Source organism: Somniosus microcephalus, chromosome 8 (assembly GCF_052327205.1).
Source record: "Somniosus microcephalus isolate GS21.2 chromosome 8, FLI_Smic_1.0, whole genome shotgun sequence".
NCBI lineage: Eukaryota > Metazoa > Chordata > Chondrichthyes > Squaliformes > Somniosidae > Somniosus > Somniosus microcephalus.
In genome coordinates, this window is record NC_140994.1 from 39,216,807 (window position 1) to 39,242,535 (window position 25,729).

A 25,729-nucleotide genomic window follows, 5' to 3' on the forward strand; every position below is an offset into this window, starting at 1 on the left:
TGAGCCCCTGGAAATTGCTGAAAGTTATCGTTTTGAAACACATGATCAATTAAATGATGAGGGTATCAGTGAGTACGTTGTAGCTTTAAAAAAGCTATCCATTCACTGTCATTTCGGAAACTTTCAGGACTGAGCTTTGCGTGACCGCTTTGTTTGTGGTTGAAAAATGAACGTGTCAGAAGTAAATTGTTGACAACCCCTAACTTGACTTTTGACTTAGCTTGTCAGACAGCTATGTCGATGGATATGGCCGACCGATACTCCCAAGAGTTCCACGCCATTTCCAGTCATCAGACAACCGAGGTGAATCGGCTGCAGGCTAAAAGTAAAAGGCAGTTGGGCCCCAAGGCCTCAGCAGCTGGCCACGGTAACAGTGCATTGAAGTCATGCTATCGGTGCCTGGAACAACACATCGCTCAAAGCTGTCCATATGTGAAGGCAGAGTGTTTCTATTGCAAGAAAACTGGGCATCTTGTGAAGGCGTGCCAACAGAAGAGTAAACCGACTAGAAGTAGAAATCGCCAGACACTACATACCGTTGAAGAGAATCAGCAGGACGAGGAGTTTCTGGAGATTCACGTCATCAGGAGCACGAAGGTATTTAACAACGATTCGTGAGGTATCGTCATCCAAGTAGATGTCTCAGGAACCAGGATACCCATGAAAATCGACACTGGTGCATCCATGAACGTAGTACCAGAATCATTATATCACGACAAGTTGCGTGATTATCGACTAGAGAAATCGAAGGTAGTGCTTCAAGGCTACTCAGGAGAGCAAATCCCTGTAGTAGGAAGTGTCACCATACCAGTGAAACACAAGGATCAGTGTCAGAGCTTGCCTCTCATAGTAGTGGCAGGAGACAAGCCTGCCTTGATAGATAGAAATTGGTTGGAATCACTGAAGCTGGATTGGAATGAGATTTTTCGTGTGGAAGTGAAATTTGCATCAAAAGATGATGTCATCAAGCAGTCCGATCCAAGACTTCAAGGTGAGTGTCAGAGTGCAGAAGGACACAAGACCAGTTTACTGCAAGCCACGTCCCGTACCATACGCACTCAAGGAGAAAGTTGTGCAAAACTCAAAAGACTAGATCTGAGTAATTGGGCTACACCCATTTTTGTTGTACCTAGGTCAGATGGCAAGGTAAGGTTGTGTGGTGATAAGGTAACCGTAAACCAGGTTCTAGAGTGTAATCTACCCAATACGTTGCCAAATGTGGAAGATTTGTTCACAATGCTGACAGGTGGCCAGATCTTTTCGAAGTTAGATCTAATAAACGCCTAGCTACAACTTGAGTTAGATGAAGAGTCCAAGTCATGCTTGACTATAAATACTCACCAAGGCCTATATCAGTTCAATAGGCTACCATTTGGAGTGTCTTTTGCCCCCGACATATTCCAGGGGGTGATGAACCAAATTTTGCAAGTGATTGAAAGGGTAGTGTGTTATTTGGATGACACACTCATTTCAGCACCAAACAGGTAAATCCATGATGAGGTGTTGAATGAAGTGCTCAAACGGCTACAGAAGAACAGAGTACAAGTGACAGCTCACAAGTGTGAGCTGTTTTAAAACTCAGTGGAGTTCTTAGGGCACAGAGTAGAAAAAGATGGTTTACATCCAACCAAGTAAAAGCTGGATGCAATCAGAAATGCACCCACTCCCAAGAATGTCTCTGAACTTCGATCATTTTTGGGTCTTTTGAATTACTACAGAAAGTTCCTCCCAAACTTGGCTACATTGTTACATCCACTGAATGAGCTGTTGAGAAAACAGGTCATTTGGAAGTGGTCAAAGCAATGCGACGCAGCATTCAAAGAGTGTAAAATCCGGTTAGCAGAGAGTACCATGTTAGTTCACTATGATGTATCTAAGGAGATCAAGCTAGCATGTGACGCCTCTTCGTACGGAGTTGGGGCAGTGATCTCTCATGTACTAGATAGTGGAGAGGAGAGACCATTTGCTTCACGCACTCTCGGTGCCAGTGAGTGGAATTCTGGGCAAATCGAAAGAGAAGCTTTGTCATTGATCTTTGGGGTCAAGAAGTTTCACAAATACTTGTTTGATCGTAAGTTTATCATAGTTACTGACCATAAGCCCCTGACAGCAATCCTCCATCCAAAGTGCTCAGTTCCAACCTTAGCTGCAGCCCGAATGCAGAGATGGGCTTTGACTTTGTCAGTGTATACGTATGATGACATTGAGTATAGATGATCAGCTGATCACAGTAATGCTGATGCTATGTCCAGGTTGCCATCCCCATCACAAGTTACACCCAATAAGGAAGTAATGTTCTATTTCTCATAAATTGATGAGCTGCCAGTCACAGCTGAAGAGATTGGTAGGGCAACCAAACCTGACCCAATTATGTCAAAGGTGTATGATTACATAGCAAATGGATGGCCAAACCAGGTATCAGAGGAAGATATCCATCCATACTTCGATCATAGGAATGAATTGTCAGTGGATAAAGATTGTATCACGTGGGGAGCAAGAGTGGTTATCCCAAATAGGTTCAGGTCAAAATTATTAGGAGATCTTCATGACCAGCACCTGGGAATGTGCTTGGCCAAGAGCTTTGCACGCAGTTACTTATGGTGGCCAGGTTTAGATAAAGACATAGAGTACATAGTCAGTCAGTGTACAACATGTCAATTGGTGAGCAAGAAACCACTATCAGTACCATTACAGCCATCGAAATGATCCCCCAGGGTATGGCAAAGGTTACATGTAGATTTTGCTGAGCTAGAAGGACAGCAATTGTTCATAGTGATAGATAGTCACTCAAAGTGTGTAGTGGTGTTTCTGATGCGGATAATAAAAACAAGCAAAACACTAGACAATTTGTGAAGATTGTTTTCTTCATATGGCCTCCCAGAAGAAATTGTGTCTGATAATGGGCCGCAATTTTGTTCAGAAGAGTTCACACAGTTCATGAGCAGAAACGGTGTGAAACGTACCAAAGTTCCACCATACCACCCTGCTTCAAATGGTGTAGCAGAGCACACAGTACAAATTGTCAAACGTGCCCTCATCAAGTAAATGTTGGATCCAAAGCCAAAGAAACGTCAGTTGTTGTTGGACCACAAACAGGCAAATTTTCTGATTACCTATCGGAATACTCCTCATACCATTACTGGTAGAAAACCAGCAGAGTTGTTTCTCAAATGACAGCCACGAACAGGTTCTCATTGTTAAAGCCAAACTTGGCACAGTCCGTAGAAGAGAAACAATCAAGGCAGAAAGAAAGTCATGATAAAGGTAGAGTTAGAGAGGGAAGTGTGAAGTTGAACCAAAAGGTTAGAGTGAAGAACCATCACCATAAATGGTTAAAATGGTTATCATAAGAACATAAGAAATAGGAGCAGGAGTAGGCCATTCAGCCCTTTGAGCCTGCTCTGCCATTCAATGAGATCATGGCTGATCTTCTGCCTCAATTCCATTCACCAGCCTTATCGCCATATCCCTTGATGCCCTTACTAGTCAGAAATCTATCGACTTCTGTTTTGAACATACCCAATGACTGAGCCTCCACAGCCCTCTGGGGTAGAGAATTCCAAAGATTCACCACCCTCTGTGTGAAGAAATTTCTTCTCATCTCAGCCCTGAATGGCCTACCCTTTATCCTGAGGCTGTGGCCCCTGGTTCTAAACTCCCCTGCCAATGGAAACATTCTCCCAGCATCCACCCTATCAAACCCTTTAATAATTTTGTATGCTTCAATGAGATCTCCTCTCATTCTTCTGAATTCAAGAGAATACAGGCCTAGTTTACTCAATCTCTTCTCATACGACAGTCCCGCCATCCCAGGAATCAATCTCGTGAACCATCGGTGCACTCCCTCTATGGCAAGTATATCCTTCCTTAGGTAAGGCGACCAAAATTGTACACAGTACTCCAGGTGTGGTCTCACCAAGGCCCTATATAATTGGAGTAAGACTTCTTTACTCCTGTACTCAAATCCTCTTGTAATGAAGGCCAGCATACCATTTGCCTTCCTAATGGCTTGCTGCACCTGCACATTCACTTTCAGTGACTCATGTACAAGGGCACCCAGGTCCCTTTGAGCATCTGCATTCCCCAATCGTTCACCATTTAGAAGGCAAATGGTATGTTGGCCTTCATAGCGAGAGGCCACACTTTGAGTATTGTGTGCAGTTTTGGTCGCCTTTTCTGAGGAAGGATGTTCTTGCCATGGAGGGAGTGCAGCGAAGATTCACCAGACTGATACCTGGGATGGCAGGAATGATGTATGAAGAGAGATTGGGTTGATTAGGCTTATATTCACTAGAGTTTAGAAGAATGAGAGGGGATCTCATTGAAACTTATAAAATTCTAACAGGACTAGACAGACTCGATGCAGGAAGGCTGTTCCTGATGGCGGGGGAGTCCAGAACCAGGGGTCACAGTCTAAGGATAAGGGGTAAGCCATTTAGGACTGAGATGAGGAGGAATTTCTTCACCCAGAGAGTGGTGAACCTGTGGAATTCTCTACCACAGAAGACAGTTGAGGCCAATTCATTAAATATATTCAAGAAGGAGTTAGATATATTTCTTAAGGCTAAGGGGATCAAGGGATATGGGGAGAAAGCAGGGACAGGGTACTGAATTTGGATGATCAGCCATGATTGCATTGAATGGCGGAGCAGGCTCGAGGGGCCGAATGGCCTACTCCTGCTCCTATCTTCTATGTTTCTATGGTTAGGAAATACTCTGCCTTTCTGTTTTTTCTACCAAAGTGGATAACCTCACATTTATCCACATTATAATCTATCTGCCTTGTTCTCGCCCACTCACTGAGCCTGTCGAGATCCCCTTGAAGCCTCTTCACATCCTCTTTGCAACTGACACTGCCACCTAGCTTTGTGTCATCAGCAAATTTGGAAATGTTACATTTAGTCCCCTCATCCAAATCATTGATATAGATTGTGAATAGCTGGGGCCCAAGCACCAATCCTTGCAGTACCCCACTAGTCACAGCCTGCCATCCTGAAAAAGACCCGTTTATCCCTACTCTTTGTTTTCTGTCTGTTAACCAATTCTCAATCCATGTTAGTATATTACCCCCAATTCCATGTGTCCTAATTTTGTTCACCAACCTCTTGTGTGGGACCTTATCGAAGGCCTTCCGAAAATCCAAATACACCACATCTACCGGTTCCCCTTTGTCTACTCCACTAGTTACATCCTCAAAGAACTTCAATAGGTTTGTCAAACAGGACTTCCCTTTCATAAATCCATGTTGACTCTGCCCAATCTTACTACAGTATTAGTTTCTAAGTGCCCAGTTATTGCATCCTTTATAATAAATTCCAGCATTTTCCCAACTACTGATGTGAGGCTAACAGGTCTGTAGTTACCCATTTTCTCTCTCCCACCTTTCCTAAATAGTGGGGTTACATTTGCTATCCTCCAATCTGCAGGAACCGTTCCAGAATCTATAGAATTTTGGAAGATGACAACCAATGCGTCCACTATCCCAATGACCACCTCTTTCAAAACCCTAGGATGTAGGTCATCCGGTCCTTGAGATTTATCGACTTTTAGTCCCATTAATTTTGCTAGTACTGTTTTTTTCTAATAATTTCTTTAAGTTCCTCATTCTTGCCACACCCTTGGTTTTCTCATATATTTTCTCATATTTCTGGGAGGTTTTTTGTGTCTTCCTCTGTGAAGACAGAAACAAGGAAGAGTAGTGAAGATATGTGGCCCTCGCACATATTTGGTCAAGATGTTTGATCAGGGAAAGGTTAGGTCTGTTCACATTGATCATAATTATATCTTACCGACAGATGTGGAAGGAGTTGAAAGCTGGGATGATTCAATTTATTCTGATGAGTCAGATAGTCTTGTTACAAGTAGAGTACCAGTAGCAAATCCTACATCAGATGTACCAGAAACAAGTCCAAGACAAAGTCAGAATTTAAGTCTGAGCCCGAGTCAGGCAGACAAATAGTCTGAAAGTGTAGAGAGTCCAAATGTAGATCAAGGTCAGCCCTTGGAGAAAAATTCTCCACAGGCTCAGCCTAGAATAAGTCAAAGTCCTAGAACAGTCCAAAGATGTGCGGGTTAGGATGATTGGCTATGATAAATTGACCCTTAGTGTTAGGGGGATTAAATACGTGGGGTTACGGGGATAGGGTGGGATATGTGTTGGTGTAGGGGTTACGGGGATCGGGTGGGATATGTGTCGGTGCAGGCTCGATGGGCCGAAATGGCCTCTATCTGCACTGTGGGGTTTCTGTGATTCTGTGATTCTGTGAACAAGATTTGAAGTTTCTGTTCAAGAAAGAAGGTATCCTCTTTGAAACAGAAAACCAGTGGTTAAGTTTAATCTGTAAATATGGAAAATAAGTTCATATCTTTTGTGTGTGTGTTATAGAATTCTAGAGTAGAATTTGGAAACATAAAATGGGTTCCATTTGAGAAATGTATACCAAGAGTTGTGTATACCATGCAAGTCATGTACAATGATTATTTGCTATAATTAACTTCTTCAATAAGGAGGGAGAAGTGTAATAGAGCCACCTGGTGGACTACTGATGTATATAATAAAGCCATATGCAGTACGGTTCTTACTTGGAAGCCATGTTGTGCTGTTGTGTATATATATGCTGCGACCAACCAATCCGCTTCCAGGAGGCAGGTTGGTCATTTAAATATTATGCCTTAGATTTAATTTGCACTTTAACTTTCACGCTGGCCCACTTCTTCTGGGCCTCAGGCGACCTGGCAGCTAAAGGGAGGCGAGGACTGCTGGATCCAGCAAGTAAGTGCCTTTCAAGTGACTTTCCACTTATCTGCTGGATCCAGCTTATCTACTTCGGCTGACCCCCGCTCCCACCCCCGCTGTCTCCAACCCTCTGATCAATCCACAGCCCCCCAATATCTCCGACTCTCCAACTCTCCGATGACTCCAACCCTCAAGTGCGTCTCTGACCCTTTGATATCTCTGACCTCCCAATGTTTTCAACCCCCCCTGATGTCTCCGACCCCCTTGATGCCTCTGACACCCCCACCCGCCCCCGCCCCCGATGTCTCCGACTCTCTGATCTATCCACGGCCCCCAACCCACGATCTCTCCCACACTTCTTCCTTGCCGCTCCCCGGCTGCGGCATGGTGCCATAGGCCTTCCCGCCCGACAACCAGCCAGCCTCTCAATCTGACTGGCTGTGGCTGAGAAACAGAAAAAAAATGTTAATCAGGCCCTGCCGCCCAAAACAGACCCCCCCCCACCCCCCCACCCCCCCCCCCCCCACCGCCACCCCCCCCGCCCACCCCCGTCTCTAAGTTAATATCGGGGCCATAGCTTCTGTTTAAACCTCATGGGGTATTTTTAACTTTAGACAATGGTGTAAAATGAGCAATATCAAATTAGCTGTCCATTATACACCACGCCTGATTCTCCTTTACATTTAAGTCAATGGAAGGGAAAATCAGGCGAGGTGTACAATCGATGGCCAATTCGATGGGGCCCATTTTACACCATTGCCCAAAGTTAAAATTCCACCCCCCCCCCCTTTCTATTCATTCATACTTTACCTCTTACACATTTCAAGATGGCTTCTGTGTCAGCTGAGTGTCAGAAGGTCGTGGGTTCAAGCCCCACTGTTGAGACTTGAGCGTGAAAATCTAGGCCTACACGCCAGTGCAGTACTGAGGGAGTGCTGCGCTGTCAGAGGTGCCATCTTTCGGATGAGACGTTAATCTGAGGCCCCATCTCAAGTGGATGTAAAAGATCCCCGATGTCCTGGTTAATATTTATGCCTCAATCAACATCACTAAAACAGATCAGCTGGCCCATTATCGCATTGCTGTTTGTGGGAGCTTGCTGTACACAAACTGGCTGCTGCGTTGCCTACATTACAACAGCGACTACACTTCAAAAAGTACTTTATTGGCTGTAAACACTTTGGGACGTCCAGTGGTCGTGAATGGTGCTATATAAATGCAAGTCTTTCTTTATAGCTGCAGGTTATTGAACATAAATTAAATCATTATTTAATGCCGTAAGAATTTTTAGGAACTGGAAAGGGCCATCAAGCTTAAACAAGCCTTTTTCATAGATTAACCATATTTCCCCAAATATTTCTCTCTCTGGAACTGCATCCAATTGCCTCTTGAACCAATATTATTTAATGAATGGACTAATTAACGTGAGTTTGTGTTCACCTTTCATAAAAGTTTTATTCACATTACCACTAACATCACCATGGAGAAGGTAGGAATCTTAGTCCTGAGAAAATAAGTGATTATTGAGGTATTTGCACTTACTCTGAAAGGCTTACATTGCTTCTGAATTATGAATCTTTCACATGTGTGAATGAACCTCAACAATCATTCTCAGCGCGTTATCCAGTACAGTAATTTAATTATTCTTCTCTCAACTATTTTCCTACTTCCATAAATGTACTCTGGGCCCCAGGCTTCTCCAAGGTATTATTAATGCTGGTTTGTACTGGAAGACACAAAGTATATCTACTTCTCTCACCCCGAATGGAACACTCTGCTCACGCAGGAGGTACTGATAATATATTTTACTCACGACATAGTAGCTTAATTTTTAACAAATGATCTGTTTATTTCTGCTTTATGAGACACACAACCACAACGCCATGTTTGAAAATTGATTCAATCCAGTTGTGTACCTGACTAATCGTGGAACCCTACAGCACAGAAGGAGGCCATTCAGCCCATCGTGTCTGTGCTGGTTCTTTGACAGAGCTCTCCCATTAGTCTCACTCCCCTGCTCTTTCCCCAAAGCCCTGCAATTTTCTCCCCTTCAAGTATATATCCAATTCCCTTTTGAAAGCTACTATTGAATCTGCTTCCACCACCCTTTCAGGCATCGCATTTCAGATCATCATAACACGCTGCGTAAAAAAAATGTCTTCTCATCTCACGTCTGGCTCTTTTGCCATTACTTTAAATCTGTGTCCTCTGGTTACGGACCCTTCTACCAGTGAAAGCAGTTTCTCCTTATTTACCCTTCATGACTTGAACACCCCCATTAAATCTCTCCTTAACCTTCTCTGCTCTAAGGAATGCAATCCCAGCTGCTCTAGGCACTCCATGTAACTGAAGTCCCTCACCCCTGTTAGCATTCTAGTAAATCTCCTCCGCATCTTCTCCAAGGTCTTGACGTCCTTCAAAAAGTAGGGTGCCCAGAATTGAACACAATACTCCAGATGATGCCTAACCAGTGATTTTATCTGCCATGTGTCTGTCCATTTCACCAGCCTGTCTATGTCCTCCTGAAATCTGTTACTATCCTTTTCACTGTTTAATACTTTTCCGATTTTCATATCATCTGCAAATGTTGAAATTATGCCCTGTCCAGGTCCTGAATATATATCAAAAGGAGCAGTGGTCCCAATCAATGCTCCCTCTAAGCAGCACGGTCACACAGGCTGCTCACCGGCTTCTCCATTGTAAATACTAACAGAAACAGGCTGCGCAGAACAAACCGCAGCTTACAGAAAACAATGGTCCTAATACCGACCCCTGGGGAACACCACTGTATACTTCCCTCCAGTCTGAAAAACAACCGTTCACCACCACTCTCTGCTTTCTGTCTCTTCGTCAATATTTCTTCACTAATACAAAAACAGAAAATGCTGGAAACACTCAGCAGGTCAGGCAGCATCGTGGAGAGAGAAACAGAATTAATGTTTCAGGTCGATGACCCTTTGAAAGGTTACAGACCTGAAACGTTAACTCTGTTTCTCTCTCCACAGATGCTGCCTGATCTGCTGAGTGTTTCCAGCATTTTCTGTTGTTGTTTCAGATTTCCAGCATCCACAGTATTTTGCTATTGTTTCTTCACTAATATATGTGGTAACTTCTTGAACTCCAGCAGTTACAAAGAACATAATAATTCTAAGCGTTTGCCTACTCTGTGTATTTGCAAATATCATTAAAATACCATCTAACAGTTCAGCTGAGAACTGTCTAAATATGTCTGTTGGGTAGAACAGAGTTCAAATGTTCAAATGAAGCTCAACACCATCCAGGACAAAGCAGCCCGCTGGATTGGCATCCCATCCATCACATTAAACATTCACTCCCTCCACCACCGGCGCACCATAGCTGCAGTGTGTACCATCTACAAGATGCACCACAGCAACTCGCCAAGGCTTCTTCGACAGCACCTCCCAAACCCGCGACCTCTTCCACCTAGAAGGACAAGGGCAGCAGATGCATGGGAACACCACCACCTCCAAGTTCCCCTCCAAGTCACACACCATGCTGACTTAGAAGTATATTATCGTTCCTTCATCGTCGCTGGGTCAAAATCCTGGAACTCCCTACCTAACAGCACTGTGGGAGTACCTTCACCACATGGACTGCAGCGGTTCAAGAAGGCGGCTCACCACCATCTTCTCAAGGGCAATTAGGGATGGGCAATAAATGCTGGCCTTGCCAGCGACGCCCACATCCCACAAACAAATTTTTAAAAAATGTGAGTTGAGATAGGGTTCCCCTTGTCCTCACCTTTCCCCCCACCAGCCTCCACATTCAACGGCTCATCCTCTGCCATTTCCGCCAACTCCAACGTGATCCCACCACCAAACGCATCTTCCCCTCACCTCCCCTTTCAGCATTCTGAAGGGACCGCTCCCTCCGCGACACCCTGGTCCATTCCTCAATCACCCCTAGCAGCCCTTCCCCTTTGCCTGGCACCTTCCCGTGCAAGCACAGGAGATGCAACACATGCCCTTTTACCTCCTCCCTTTCCACTGTCCAGGGCCCCTGTTGTGTCCGTCAGTAGTAAGACACAGACTGCAGGAGAACGGTACAACAGGTGTTTACTCAACGTGGCTCACTCTGGAACTGAACTGTACAGATTACTACTCAGTGCTATATACAGGTGTGGTCACTGCCGGTACTACAGTATACATGAGCTGTAAAAAGTAGTTCTCCCCTTAAAGGTATATACATTACAATTCCTCCCCTTTTAGATTAACAGTACCATAACACTCATTTAACAATTAAATATCAAACTAATTACAATTAACACTTTTAACATACAACGTTAGCTGAAAATAGTCCATTTATATATTCAGTCTTTGGGGAAGCTTTCTGATCCTTTCTGGATAGCGCCTTTCCCGAGTGTCTCGCTCTTGGTGCGGAGGCGATTCTGGCACCCTGTCGTCGGTTGGGTCATCAGCTTCCGATGCTACTGTTTCTGGGGTAGATGCGACCTGTACGTCGGGTTCCTCACCAGGTACGTATGGGCGAGGCATGGGGTTGACTTGTTCCTGTGACTCTAGGATCTCACGATGTTCTCCCCAACGTCCACTGTGTACATTAGTGGGCCCTGCCGTGTGCATATCATTCCTGGCTGCCATTTTTCTGTTCGGTAGTCGCGGGCCAAGACTGGTTGTCCTACATTGAAGCTCCTTGTTGGCTTCTCATGGATGTGCTGGAATTGCTTACTCTCAACATCTCTTCATACGTTTGGTCTGAGCAAATCCAGGCGAGATCTTAACCTTCGGTTAAAGAACATCATGGCTGGGGCCTGGTTGGTGACTGCATGTGTCGCATTCCAGTAGGCGAACAGGAAATTGTCCACCTTATGCTGCAGCAGAATGTTGTCATTGTACATAGCCTTTATTGCCTTCTTAAAGGTTTGTACGAACCTCTCAGCCAATCCATTTGTGGCTGGATGATACGGGGCGGATGTGTAATGCCTTACCCCATTCTTCTTCATAAACCTCCGGAACTCTTCGGACACAAACTGTGGTCCGTTATCGGAGCAAATCTGTTCTGTATGACATTTCGTTTGTGCCATATTCTTGCGGTCTCTGTTGTATCTCTGCAGTGCCCTGTGCTGCTGCTTCATATGATACCGCAATGCTGAAAGCCTTGTCCAGCGTAAGGTCCTTTCCAGATAAAAGCCGTTTCTGGGTTCCTTCACTTTGAAGCCCACACACAAACTTGTCCCTTAAGGTATCTGCCAGTCCCGTTCCAAACTGGCAGTGTTTCGATAGTTTGCACAGTTCTGTTAAATATTCAGCATTGCTTTCATCCTTATGCTGGTTCCGTTTGTGAAACTTGAATCTTTCTGCTATCAGCAGCGGTGTGGGGTTTAAATGTTCCTGTAGTATCGTCACTATGTCTCCAAAACTCTTTACCACTGGCTTCGCTGGGGTTACTAGATTTCGTAATAAGCCATACGTCTTTGCACCCATTAAATTTAACAATACCGGCGCTTTCTTGTCATCTGACACCTCATTTGCCTTGCAGTATACCTCTATTCATTCGACATATGTAGTCCAATCTTCGACTTCATTGTCAAATGCGGTGATACTGCCACTCTTCGGCATTTTGGGTGTGGTTTAAGATGGCTTAAAATGGCGTCTCCCGCGCTTTCCTTCCTCCCCCGCTGCTGCAAACGCCGCTCTCGGCAGTCCTCGTGGCAATGGCGGCACCCTGTAGGTTTCGTGCGCTTCTCCTGCGCTGCTGCCAACGCCGCTCTTGGCGGTCCTCGTGGCAATGGCGGCACCTCGCGGGTTTCTGCGCGTCTCTCTCCCTCTCCTTGACGCTGCTCGGCCCTTGAACACCGGCTGCGCCCTGTGCACTCTGCCCTCTCTCTCTCTCCCGTCGACACTGCTCGGCCCTTTGCTGTGCCGCTCGGTCGGGCTCTAGCCCGCCGCTGTCCGGGAAGGGTCTGCGCACTACCTGTTGCCAGCCTGTTTCGCTGGACCACCACGACTGGAAAGCCAAGCCTGGCTCTCAACAGCCTCCCCCGCAATTCTCGAGTCTCTGCTGGATGACTGGGCGGTTGCCCGTGGTCGACGCCCGTGCCTCTGGCCTTGACCTCCAATCTACTGGTCTCCAGGAACGAATCCCTGGGAGGTGATGCAGAGTTGCAGGTAGGATCGAATTTGCCTCATCGCCAATGTTGTGTCCGTCAGTAGTAAGACACAGACTGCAGGAGAACGGTACAACAGGTGTTTACTCAATGTGGCTCACTCTGGAACTGAACTGTACAGATTACTACTCAGTGCTATATACAGGTGTGGTCACTGCTAGTACTACAGTATACATGAGCTGTAAAAAGTAGTTCCCCCCTTAAAGGTATATACATTACAGCTCCAAACACGCCTTCCAGGTGAAACAGCGATTTACTTTTACTTCTTGCAATTTAGTATACTGTATTCGCTGCTCACGATGCGGTCTCCTCTACATTGGGGAGACCAAACACAGATTGGGCGACCGCTTTGCAGAACACCTCCGTTCAGTCCATAAGGGTGACCCTGAGCTTCCGGTCGCCTGTCACTTTAATTCACCACTTCACTCTGAACTCTCTGTCCTCGGCCTATTACATTGTTCCAATGTAGCTCAACGTAAGCTCGAGGAACAGCACCTCATCTTTCGATTAGGCACTTTAAAGCCTTCTGGCCTCAACATTGAGTTCAACAATTTCAAACTATAACCCCTGCCCCCATTCTTCATGCTGTATGATTTTTGCCATTCCCATTTGCAACATTTTATCTTTCCTGCCTCTTACAAAAGCACAGTATTGTAGGAACGGAGGTTCCTATCAAAAAGACTGAGTTCGACTCAGGTAATTAAATTAATGAACTTTAATTAAATCAAACGAGATTAAACTGGAAACTGCTAGGACACATCAATAACAGGTCTATTCTCCCTGAGGGCTCCACGAGGACTGATCCCCTGATCAGGAGAGTGACGTCATGATGTCATCACGTTCTTCCCGCCATTGGGGCATCACATGACTAACGGCATGACGTCATCACGTGCTGTAAAGGTAACTGGGCATTGTACAATCAAACAGTGTAATTAAAGGTACAGGCACAGACAGTAACTACATTGCTGTTAAAGGAATTATGTACAACCGCTCTGAGTCCTTTGGTGGCTCTGCCACATGCGCCCCCCCAGAATTTTCTTTAACAGAAAAGGTGAGGCGAGGAGGAGGCCTGATGAGCCTGTCCGATCGACTTCGATACCCTGGTAGAGGAAGTTGATGACCGGTGGACGCGTTGGCAGTCGGTGGCGGCTGAGCAGGCGCGGCGAGCGCAGTCGGGTTGTCAGGCGGTTTTGGTTGATCAGGTGCGGTGGCAACGGGCGGTCGGACACGTTTGGGTGGTTGAGCGACTCCGACAGGGTCGTCCAGGTCCAGGTGAGCCGGCTTCAAGCGGTCCACCGAGATGTGATCCGGTTTCCCTCCGACGTCGACCAAAAAGGATTTGTCACCCGGTTCGATGACGCGGAAAGGACCAGTGTAAGGAGGCTTGAGCGGATCCCGGTGAGCGTCGTGTCGGATGACGACATACTCCGCATTCTTCAGTCCCGGTGGCACGTAGGAGGTCTGCAAACCGTGATTGGACGTAGGTATCGGGGCAAAGCATCTGGCCGCTTCTTGGTGGCGAACGAGTTGCCGGGAGGTGGATCATGGCTCTGTAGGAGAAGGGAGGAAATCTCCTGGTACACGGAGCAGCTGGCCATAGACGAGTTCAGCTGAAGACGATTGTAGATCATCTTTGGGCGCCGTACGGAGACCCAACGGGACCCATGGGAGTCTGTCCACCCATCCTGCGCCTTGAAGACTGGCCTGAAGAGAGGCTTTAAGTGACCTGTGGAATCGCTCGCAAAGGTCGTTTGCCTGCGGATGATAGGCGGTGGTGCGATGAAGTTTGGTACTGAGCCCCTGAGCCACAGCGTTCCAAAGATCCGAGGAAAATTGTGGCCCGCGGTCAGAGGAGATGTCCACCGGTACCCCGAAACGGGCGACCCAACAGGAGATGAAAGCTCTAGTGACGTCTGCCGACGTGGTGGAAACCAAAGGAATTGCCTCTGGCCACCTAGTGGTGCGGTCCACTATGGTAAGGAGGTGAGTATAACCCTGAGAAGGCGGAAGCGGCCCCACAAGGTCCACATGCACGTGGTCGAAACGACGCTCCGGAACAGTGAACGCAGCCACTGGAGCCTTGACTGTAAGGAATGACCCAGACTCTGTCTCGCCTCGCCACCAGAGGGCTCCATGAACTCTCTTAATTGTGGCCTTCTTTATTCATTATTGTATTCACCTGTGCATTGTTAGATGCCTACTATTTAAGTGGTGTTCACTTTATGTTCTTTGCTCAGTCTTGAGTTGCACTGCCTGGAGATACCGTGTGCTGGTCTGCTTGCCTGTATTCTGTACTATTGTTATTTTGTTTATGTCAAGTAAAGTCTACCTTTATTTTGCAACCTTACCTCTGCCTCAGTTTGCCTTACTGCAGTTGGGTCCACCGAGTTCCGATCCTTACAGCAAGACTGAGCCAAAACATGGACCCAGCAGAGAAGGACCAATGGCCAAGACAAGTTTCTGAACAGCTACAACTTATTTTGAACGAACTGCAGTGTCTCGCCACGGCAGTCTTCCGAAACCAGAATCTGCTGGAGGGCCTTGTCATCACTTTCCATCAGAGCCAGAAACAGAGTCAGGTGATCCAAGCCGCTCCTGCACCGTTACCCGCTCCTACGGTTTCGCCTTCTCCTCTGAGAGAACCCCGATTACCTGCACCCGAGCGCTACGACGGTAACCCAGGAGGATGTCGAGGTTTCCTAATCCAGTGTTCCCTGGTCTTCCAACTGCAGGGTTCATTATTTCCCAGTGACTGTTCCCGAGTGGCCTACATCATTTCGCTACTTACCGGCAAGGCGCTTACCTGGGCTACAGCCGTCTGGGAACAGCAAACGCCGGTATGTTCAAACTACCAACTTTTCTCGGAAGAAATGAGAAGGGTTTTTGATCACCCTGTCAGTGGGAGAGAAGCATCTAACAGACTACTTCGGCTTCGCCAGGGGGTTCGTAGTGTTGCGGACTACGCTATTGAGTTTCGCACTCTCGCTGCTGAAAGCCAATGGAATTCGGAGGCGCTCATCGCCACCTTTCGCCACGGTCTCACAGATGAGATCAAGGACGAACTGGCTTCCAGGGATCCGGTGAGTGATTTGGAGTCTCTTTTTGATATCTCCGTTCGTGTGGATAATCGGCTCCGTGAGAGGCGAAGAGAACGCCATTCCTTTTTCACTCCGTTTCCAGAGACCAGAGCTTTTCCTGCTTCGAAGCCATCTGAGAACCTCCGAGCCATCCCGAGTCCATCTTTGACCGATCCAGAGGAGCCCATGCAGGTGGGAGTAACCCGCCTCTCGCAGCCCGAACATGATCGGCGAATGAGAGAGGGATCTTGTCTCTGTTGTGGGAAAGCTGGCCACTTCCGCTCTTCCTGTCCTGATTTGGTGGGAAAAGCCAGGGCTCATCCAGGACAGAGGGACCTGAGATGAGCATAACCATTCCTTCCGACCCCACTGTTTCTAGGGTTTTGCTGGCATCCTCCCTTTTCTGGGACAATCAACAATATGATCTTAAGGCCATGGTGGATTCGGGGTCTGATGGTAACTTCATAGATCTGGGGTTAGCTAAACAGCTCAAGATTCCCCTGACCCATCCTGATCACCCCCTCACTGGTTGCCCTGGATGGAAGACCCCTGGGTTCTGGAACCGTTCACCATTATACTGCCCCTCTGTGTTTGGGCGTGGAAGGACAACATTTTGAGACCATCCAATTCTCCCTTATCCACTCTTCCCAGTTTCCATTAATTCTGGGTTACCCTTGGTTGGCCTGCCATAATCCTCGCTTAGATTGGGTCACCGGCCGGCTTACGGAATGGGGCTCCGCCTGCCATACTACCTGTCTTCGCGCCAAGTCTCCTTCCCAGCCCCAGGAGTTCCCATCACGCTCTGAATTGTCCCGAGTGCCACCCGAGTATGAGGATCTAAAAGAGGTCTTCAGTAAGGTTCGAGCCACATCACTTCCCCCTCATAGGCCATATGACTGTGCCGTTGAACTCCTGCCTGGGACATGCCCACCTAGGGGTAGGATCTTTTCCCTTTCTGCTCCTGAGACCGCCGCCATGGAGGAGTACATCCGTGACGCCCTCGCCGCTGGCTTCATCCGTCCGTCCACCTCTCCTGCTGGTGCCGGTTTTTTCTTCGTGAGTAAGAAAGATGGAGGTCTCCGTCCCTGCATCGACTACCGTGGCCTTAACCGGATTACTATAAAGAACCGTTATCCTCTTCCACTCATGTCGACGGCTTTCGAGCTACTTCAGGGAGCCACGGTCTTCACTAAATTGGACCTCCGCAACGCCTATAACCTCATCCGCGTCCGCGAAGGGGACGAGTGGAAGACGGCATTCAATACACCCACTGGGCACTATGAGTACCTGGTTATGCCCTTTGGATTGACCAACGCCCCTGCTGTGTTCCAGGCGCTCATCAACAACGTTCTCCGAGGCATGCTGAATCGCTTTGTTTTTGTCTACCTGGATGACATTCTCATTTTCTCCAAAACTCTTCACGATCATGTCCAGCATGTAAGACAAGTCCTGCAACTTTTGTTTAACAACCATTTGTTTGTCAAGGCGGAGAAGTGTGAATTTCACGTTTCCACAGTTTCATTTCTGGGCTTCATCATCTCCAGCGGTAACATCCAAATGGACCCTGGCAAGACCCAAGCTGTCCGAGATTGGCCACCGCCCACCTCTCTCAAACAGGTGCAACGTTTCTTGGGATTTGCTAACTTCTATCGGAGGTTCATCAGAAACTTCGGCACCATTGCTGCCCCTCTTAACGCCCTCACTAGGATCGCCTCTACCCGGTTCAGTTGGTCCGCTGAGGCTGCGCAGGCTTTCGAGGATCTCAAGCGGCGCTTCACGTCTGCTCCTGTCCTCGTTATTCCGGATCCCTCACTCCCCTTCATTGTCGAGGTGGATGCCTCGGATATAGGAGTGGGCGCCGTTTTATCCCAACGGTCTAACGACAACAAACTGCACCCTTGCGCCTTTTTCTCTCGCCGACTCACTCCCGCTGAACGAAACTACGATATTGGGAACAGGGAATTACTGGCAGTTAAGTTGGCACTGGAGGAGTGGAGACATTGGTTGGAGGGGTCTAAACACCCGTTCATTGTCTGGACTGACCATAAGAATCTGGCCTATATCCAGGAGGCCAAACGACTTAACTCTCGTCAAGCTCGCTGGGCACTGTTTTTTAATCGTTTTGACTTTGCCCTATCATATCGTCCAGGTTCCAAGAATCTCAAGCTTGATGCTCTCTCCAGGCAATTTGATCCACCCGAGCGGGAGAGACAACCAGAACCTATTATTTCTACTTCCCGAATTGTAGCACTGGTTTGCTGGGGAATCGAGACGCTGGTCAGAAAGGCGCAACAGAGGGAAGCAGACCCTGGCAACGGCCCACCAGGTCGCCTTTTTGTCCCCAACACGACTCGCTCACAAGTCCTGCAGTGGGGGCATTCGTCGCGACTCACTGGTCATCCAGGCGCATCCAGGACGCTGGAGTTTCTTCGTAGAAGGTTCTGGTGGCCCACCATGGAGAAGGACGTAAAGGCGTTCGTGGCAGCTTGTGCCATTTGTGCACGAAACAAGAACCCTCGATCTCGCCCCCAGGGTTTGCTGCATCCTCTCCCCATTCCCACTCGTCCCTGGTCACACCTCTCGGTGGATTTCATCACAGGCCTTCCACCATCTCAAGGCAACACGGTCATTCTGGTCATCGTAGATCGCTTCTCCAAAGCCTGTCGTTTTCTGCCCTTGCCCAAGCTTCCCTCAGCCCAAGAGACAGCCGAGCTCATGGTCCAGCATGTTTTCAGGTTATTCGGTTTGCCCCTTGACATCGTTTCTGACCGTGGTCCACAATTCGCCTCCCGGTTTTGGAAAGCCTTCTACAAGCTCATTGGAGCTACTGTCAGTCTTTCCTCGGGTTTCCACCCTCAGTCGAACGGTCAAACAGAACGAATCAACCAAGACCTGGAGACGACCCTGAGGTGTCTCGTGTCCGCTAACCCTGCGACCTGGAGTCGTCACATCGTCTGGGCTGAGTACGCGCACAACACGTTGTGCTACTCCCCCACAGGACTGTCGCCGTTCGAGTGCCAGTTCGGTTTTCAACCCCCACTGTTCCAGGAGCAGGAGCTCGAGGTGGGGGTTCCGTCCGCGGAGAGGTTTGTCCAGCGTTGTCGGCGGACCTGGAGGAGAGCGCGGCTGGCCTTGCAACGAGCTTCTCGACAACGGCAGATCCAGGCCAACAAGCGGCGCAGACCGGCTCCTTCATTCCGTCCTGGTCAGAGGGTCTGGCTTTCTACGCAGGATCTCCCGCTGTGAGTGGAGTCCCGCAAGCTGGCGCCTCGTTTCATCGGCCCCTTCATGGTGTTGAGGAAGGTCAACCCGGCGTCCTACCGTCTCCAGCTACCCCGCTCCATGCGGATTCATCCTATCTTCCATGTCTCCCGGCTTCAGCCAGTGGCCAGCAGTTCCCTGGCGCCCGCCACGAGGCCTCCTCCTGCTCCCCGCATCATCGACGGCCAGCCTGCTTACACGGTCCGTCGCCTGATGGACTCTCGCCGGGTTCGCGGGGGCCTCCAGTTCCTGGTGGACTGGGAGGGATATGGTCCGGAGGAACGCTCTTGGGTCCCGGACCGAGACATCCTGGATCGCGATTTAGTACGGAATTTTTTTCGGCGTCACCATGGACCTTCTGGGGGAACGTCAGGGGCCATTCCTGGGGGGGGGGGGTCCTGTAAGGAATGACCCAGACTCTGCCTCGCCTCGCCACCAGAGGGCTCCATGAACTCTCTTAATTGTGTCCTTCTTTATTCATTATTGTATTCACCTGTGCATTGTTAGATGCCTACTATTTAAGTGGTGTTCACTTTATGTTCTTTGCTCAGTCTTGAGTTGCACTGCCTGGAGATACCTTGTGCTGGTCTGCTTGCCTGTATTCTGTACTATTGTTATTTTGTTTATGTCAAGTAAAGTCTACCTTTATTTTGCAACCTTACCTCTGCCTCAGTTTGCCTTACTGCAGTTGGGTCCACCGAGTTCCGATCCTTACATTGACATGACGCTGGACTTTGGCCTTCTGGCATACGACGCAGGTATTAGCCCAGTCACGGACATCGATGTGCATACCTTTCCAGACGAACTTGGCTGACATAAGCCGTTGCGAAGCCTTCATCCCTGGGTGCGACAACCCGTGTATGGCATCAAAAACCCTCCGGCGCCATGCAACTGGCACTATGGGACGAGGAACTCCCATGGAAACGTCGCAAAGGAGCGTGGCACCTGTGGCCTGGAAGACGACGTCGGTCGCTTGGAAGCTAGAGGGAACGGTTTGATATGTTTGGACCTCCGAATCCGAAACCTGATCTGCCGCCATGAGGGCGTAGTTGATTCCCAGGTGCACCGCGTGGACTGTCGCACGGGAGAGGCAATCTGCCACCAGGTTGTCCTTACCAGACACATGTTGAATGTCCGTGGTAAATTCGGAAATGAACGTCAAGTGACGTTGTTGACGAGCGGACCACGGTTCGGTGGTCTTGGCCATGGCGAACGTAAGGGGTTTGTGGTTGACAAAAGCCGTGAAGGGGCGCCCCTCCAATAAAAACCGGAAATGGCGAATGGCGAGGAAAAGGGCCAGTAGTTCCCTATTGAAGGTGCTGTACTTTTTTTCATTTGTTTGCAATTGACGGCTGAAAAATGCCAGCGGTTGCCACGTGCCGTTGACCCACTATTCTTGCACTGCACCGATGGCGTAGTCTGACGTGTCGGTGGTAAGGGCGATCGTAGCACCTGGAAGTGGGTGCGCCAGCATGGTTGCGTTGGCCAAAGCGTTCTTGGTGTCGCCGAATGCCTGGATCATTTCAGCTGTCCAGCTGATTGGGTCTTTACCGGACTTGCCCTTGAGGGCCCCAAACAAGAGTTGCATGAGTTGAGCCGCCTTGGGGACGAAACGGTGGTAGAAGTTGACCATCCCCAGGAACTCCTGCAAGGCCTTGACTGTCGATGGCCGCGGGAAAGAAGTAACCGCTTCAACCTTCGTCGCCAAAGGGACGGCGCCGTCCGATGTTATGCGATGCCCCAGGAAGTCGATTTGTTGCAGGCCAAACTGGCACTTGGCCGGGTTGATGATTAAACCGTGTTGGCTGAGGCGCGTAAAGAGGGAACGCAAATGGGAGATGTGCTCCTCCTTGCTGGCACTGGCGATGAGTATGTCATCAAGGTAGAAGAAAAGGAAACGCAGGTCTCGAAGAACGGAGTCCATTAAACGCTGGAACGCCTGTGCTGCGTTCTTTAAGCCAAATGGCATCCTCAGGAACGCAAAGAGGCCAAAAGGGGTGATGACTGTTGTACTGGTCGCGCTAGACGTGCTCCTATCTAGTTATCCAGCAAGTTAAACACTTATTCAAAAATAATTCTTCGTGAAGCCGGTTGCTGTTTTGAAGCTTTACTTGAACAAATTTGTGAAACTGTAAACAAAGACAAAATATGTTTTGTACATAACTGAGTACTATACATTCGATATTACATAAGATATAAACATATTTACAACAGTAGAATAGACTAATTGTATAACTAACTAACATTTGGACTAACTTCTATAACTATCAAATATTAACATTTTATAAACATAGTATTATCAAAATATTACTCTGACAACGTTGCTATTATGCTAAGGAACAAAGATACTCACAGATATTGCGCTTGGCCTAACATATGAAATCAGATCACATTGGATTGTAAAACCCTTATGGAATCCTCCATTACTGCCAGGTTCTTCCTGGAATTCTACTTCCTGTGTTACACAGGAAGAAAGGAACAAAGGTCAAATGACCTCACACAGGAAGAAAGATCAGATGACCTTTCCAGCATACAAACTGTTAACACAATAACCACCACCAGAGGGTGCTATCTGCACACATAAAATGTTCACTGCATGTAAAAAGTCCATTGGTCCAGAACACTCCCCGTCTGGGGTCGTTAACGACTCCACATAGTCCGAACTCTACTTGTCACTGGAGTCCTCTGGCGACAAAAGAAGAACCACCTCGGAGACAGTCCGTCGGTTTCGATGATAGGATGCAACTTCCGTAGACTGCTGTGAGGGGGTAGGTTGCGTTCTGCTACGTACAGTCCCAATCTGGGTATGGTGAGGTCTGGCTGGGGCGCCAACTTGCCTCTATCAAAGACGAAGCCGATTTTGCTTTGTCCTTCTTCACAGAATCACAGAAACCCCACAGTGCAGATAGAGGCCATTTCGGCCCATCAAGCCTGCACCGACACATATCCCACCCGATCCCCGTAACCCCACGTATTTAATCCCCCTAACACGAAGGGTTAATTTATCATAGCCAATCAACCTAACCCGCACATCTTTGGACTGTGGGAGGAAACCGGAGCACCCGGAGGAAACCCACGCAAACACGGGGAGAATGTGCAAACTCCACACAGACAGTCACCCGAGGCCGGATTCGAACCCGGGTCCCTGGCGCTGTGAGGCAACAGTGCTAACCACTATGCCACCGTGCTGCCCCTTGAGTGGTGACCTTCAGATAAGCCACACTTGCAATGGCCTTAGCGGATGCATCTGCAAAGACACAAAGCTCTTTAAATTGGGCATTTAAGGGAGAGAAAGACGAATAGCAGTGAGGTATTCGGATCTCCTGTAAGTCTTGGAGTGAGTCTCTCCATCTGTCCCACTCTGCTTCCATCTCTTCAGGGAGAGGTGAATCCCACTCTTCAGCGCATGTGGAGAGTTCCCTGAGGAGCAGCCTGCCTTGTATGGTGACAGGGGCTAAGAAGCCGAGAGGGTCGTATAGGCTGTTGACTGTAGAGAGCACTCCTCTACGTGTGAAGGGTTTCTTGGCGTCTAGGATTTGGAACGTGAACGTGTCTGTTGCTATGTTCCACGACACCACTAGGCTATGCTGTAGGGGGAGGTCATCAGTGAAGAGGTCTAGGTCCTTGACGTCCTTAGCATGATGTTCAGGGGGGAATGCCTCCATCACTGCTGGTCTGTTAGAGGCTATCTTATGCAGCCTGAGGTTGGATAGTGCAAGTAGTTCCTGGGCTCGTCCGAGGGTACCGATGGCCTCTGCTTCGGTTGGGAATGACTTCAGTGCATCGTCGACATAGAACTCTCATTCGATGAACCCTCTCACATCACTGCCAAAGTCGTCGTCTTCTTCCTTGGCAGCCCTCCTCAGTCCGTATATGGCGACAGCAGGGGATGGGCTATTCCCAAAGACATGGACACGCATTCTGTAGTCCACAATGTCTCTATTGGGGTCATTGTCCTGATACCACAGGAAGCGGAGGAAGTCTCTGTGGTCTTCTCTCACCACGAAGCAATGAAACGTGCTGGATATCGGCAGTGATGGCGACGGGCTCTTTCCTGAATCTCATGAGCACTCCCAAGAGGCTGTTGTTAAGATCGGGCCCTGTGAGGAGTACGTCATTGAGAGAGATGCCCTGATATGGTGCACTGGAGTCAAACACCACGCGGATCTGTTCTGGCTTTTTGGGGTGATAGACTCCGAAGGAAGGGAGGTACCAACACTCTTGGCCTTCCTGGAGTGGAGGAGCTATCTCTGCATGATCGTTGACAAGCATTTTCTTGACAAATTCTAGGAAGTGTGCTTTCATCTCTGGCTTCTTCTCTAGTGTGCGACGGAGTGAGTTAAGACGATTATAGGCATACCCCCTGTTGTTTGGCAGCCGTCGTCTGGGGTTCTGGAAGGGTAAGGGTGCAACCCAGCTGTTAGAGCTGTCACGAGAGACCTCATTGTCCATAATCTGGAGGAACCTCATGTCGTCGATCGATGGAGCAAGTTTGTGGTCATTGGCGGTGCGACAGAAGACTGACTGACCCGGGTTCTCTCCAGTGAGCATCATCTGTGTGCTGTCTGCGGAGATCAGCGCTGGGGTTTTCTGAGGCTGAGCCGTATGACTGAACTTCTCTGTCACTCGGATCTGACTGCTGCATGGGGTAAGGTAGCTTGGACGACCATTCTCCAAGATGGAAGTCTTGAGTGTGCTCACCTGAGATGGCTTGTTCTCTAGTGTGCGACGTCCTACAGGGTACACATTAACGAGGCATATCTTGGAGCATGCTCTTGCACTCACTCCTTCTCCACATACCTCGGTGCACCTGGATGTAATCTCTGGACCAGCAGCTCCCTCTCTCTCCCCACCGTGCTCTGAAGCGAGAGGAGGCGTCTCTGACTTCCAAGGAGCTGGGCCTGGGTGTAGTGCTGAAATGTGCCGATCACTTTCACATTCAATGCATTTTGCATCTACCTTGCAGTTCTTGGCGAGATGGCTCGTGGACGAGCAGCACCTGAAACATATAGAGTTCTCTTTAAGATATTGTTTCCGATCTTCCAGGGACATCTCCCTGAAGCCTCTGCACTTCTTTAAAGGATGGGGCTTGTTGTGGATAGGGCATTGTTTGCTCATATCCTCAGGTTTCTTCTGAATCTTTGTGTGCTCAGTTGAGGACACTTGCATTCTGTGGACAGATATTGGTGCCTTTCCATGTCTGTCGAACTTGTCTCTTCTGGCAAGTGCTGGGTGGGAGGAGAAGAAGTTGAAGCTGGGGTCGTTCCTGGCTTTGGCTTCTTTACAGATGAATTTAACGAATGCAGAGAATGGTGGGAACGCCACGTTGTGCTTTAGCTTGAACTTTGATCCAAACGTTATCCACTTCTCCTGCAGGTTAAATGGAAGCTTCTCAATGATGGGACTTACCCCTCTGGAAGTGTCTAAGTACGATAGACCGGGTAGGTAGCCGTCCTGCTTTGCGGCTTCAAGTTCCGACAGCAGATCTCCAAGGTCGCGGAGCTTCTGGGGTTCCTTACTCGTCAACCTCGGAAAGTTCTCCAACCTGTCAAAGAGAGCCCTTTCAATGGCTTCGGGCGAGCCGTAGCTTTCTTCCAGCCTCACCCAAGCCTTCTTCAACCCCTCTGGCAGCTGTCCCACATTGGCCGCTTTTATCCTGCAGGCCTGTCCGGCGGACTCTGGGCCGAGCCATTTGATAAGGAGGCCGAGCTCTTCTCCTGCCGACAGGTCTAAGCCCGATATGGCATCGTGGAAGCAGGACTTCCAAGCCCGATAATTCTCCGGCCTGTCATCAAACTTGATTAACCCCGAAGTCACCAGCTGGGTGCGTGCAAGGTATTTGGCGAGGTCGTAGGTGCTGGGACCTGGGCCAGGGTTGCCTTGGCTGGGGGCTCTGTTGGGGGTCTCAAGGAACCGAGAGGGGATTTGCCTCTGACTTTCTCTATTCGGCGTCCTATTCCTCTGCACCGTGTCTTCCGTTCTGCCGGGGGAGACTCTGCGGCTTGAGGCACGCCGTCTGCTTTGACGTTGGTTGGCAACTTGTGGCATGTTATACGAAGTGCTTGCGTCTGTAGAGATGTGCGGGCCTCCATCCCTTTCTCCTGTAAACTGTATGTCGGCATGGTCGCTCACGTAATCTATGGTGCGCTGTCGTGGACTCTGCCACGGAACGGGAATTAAAGGTTTGTAAGCTGTCTCGGGATCAGCTCCCTCCAAAATTGCCTCGAATACTTGTGTCTCGGCTAATGCAGCATCTATCTCTTTTTGTTGCTGCAGAGCGTCTAATGTGGCTTGGAGACGGGCCTGTTCAGCCTGGCGTTCCACTTGGTGACTGGCCAGGTCAACTTGTCGTTCAACCTGGTGGCTGGCCAGGTCAGCTTGGTGTCGGGCCTGTTCGGCTTGGGATCGGGCCTGTTCGGCTTGTGATTCAGCTTGGAGACGGGCCTGTTCGGCTTGGGATTGGGCCTGTTCGGCTTGTGACTCAGCTTGGAGATGGGCCTGTCTTACTTT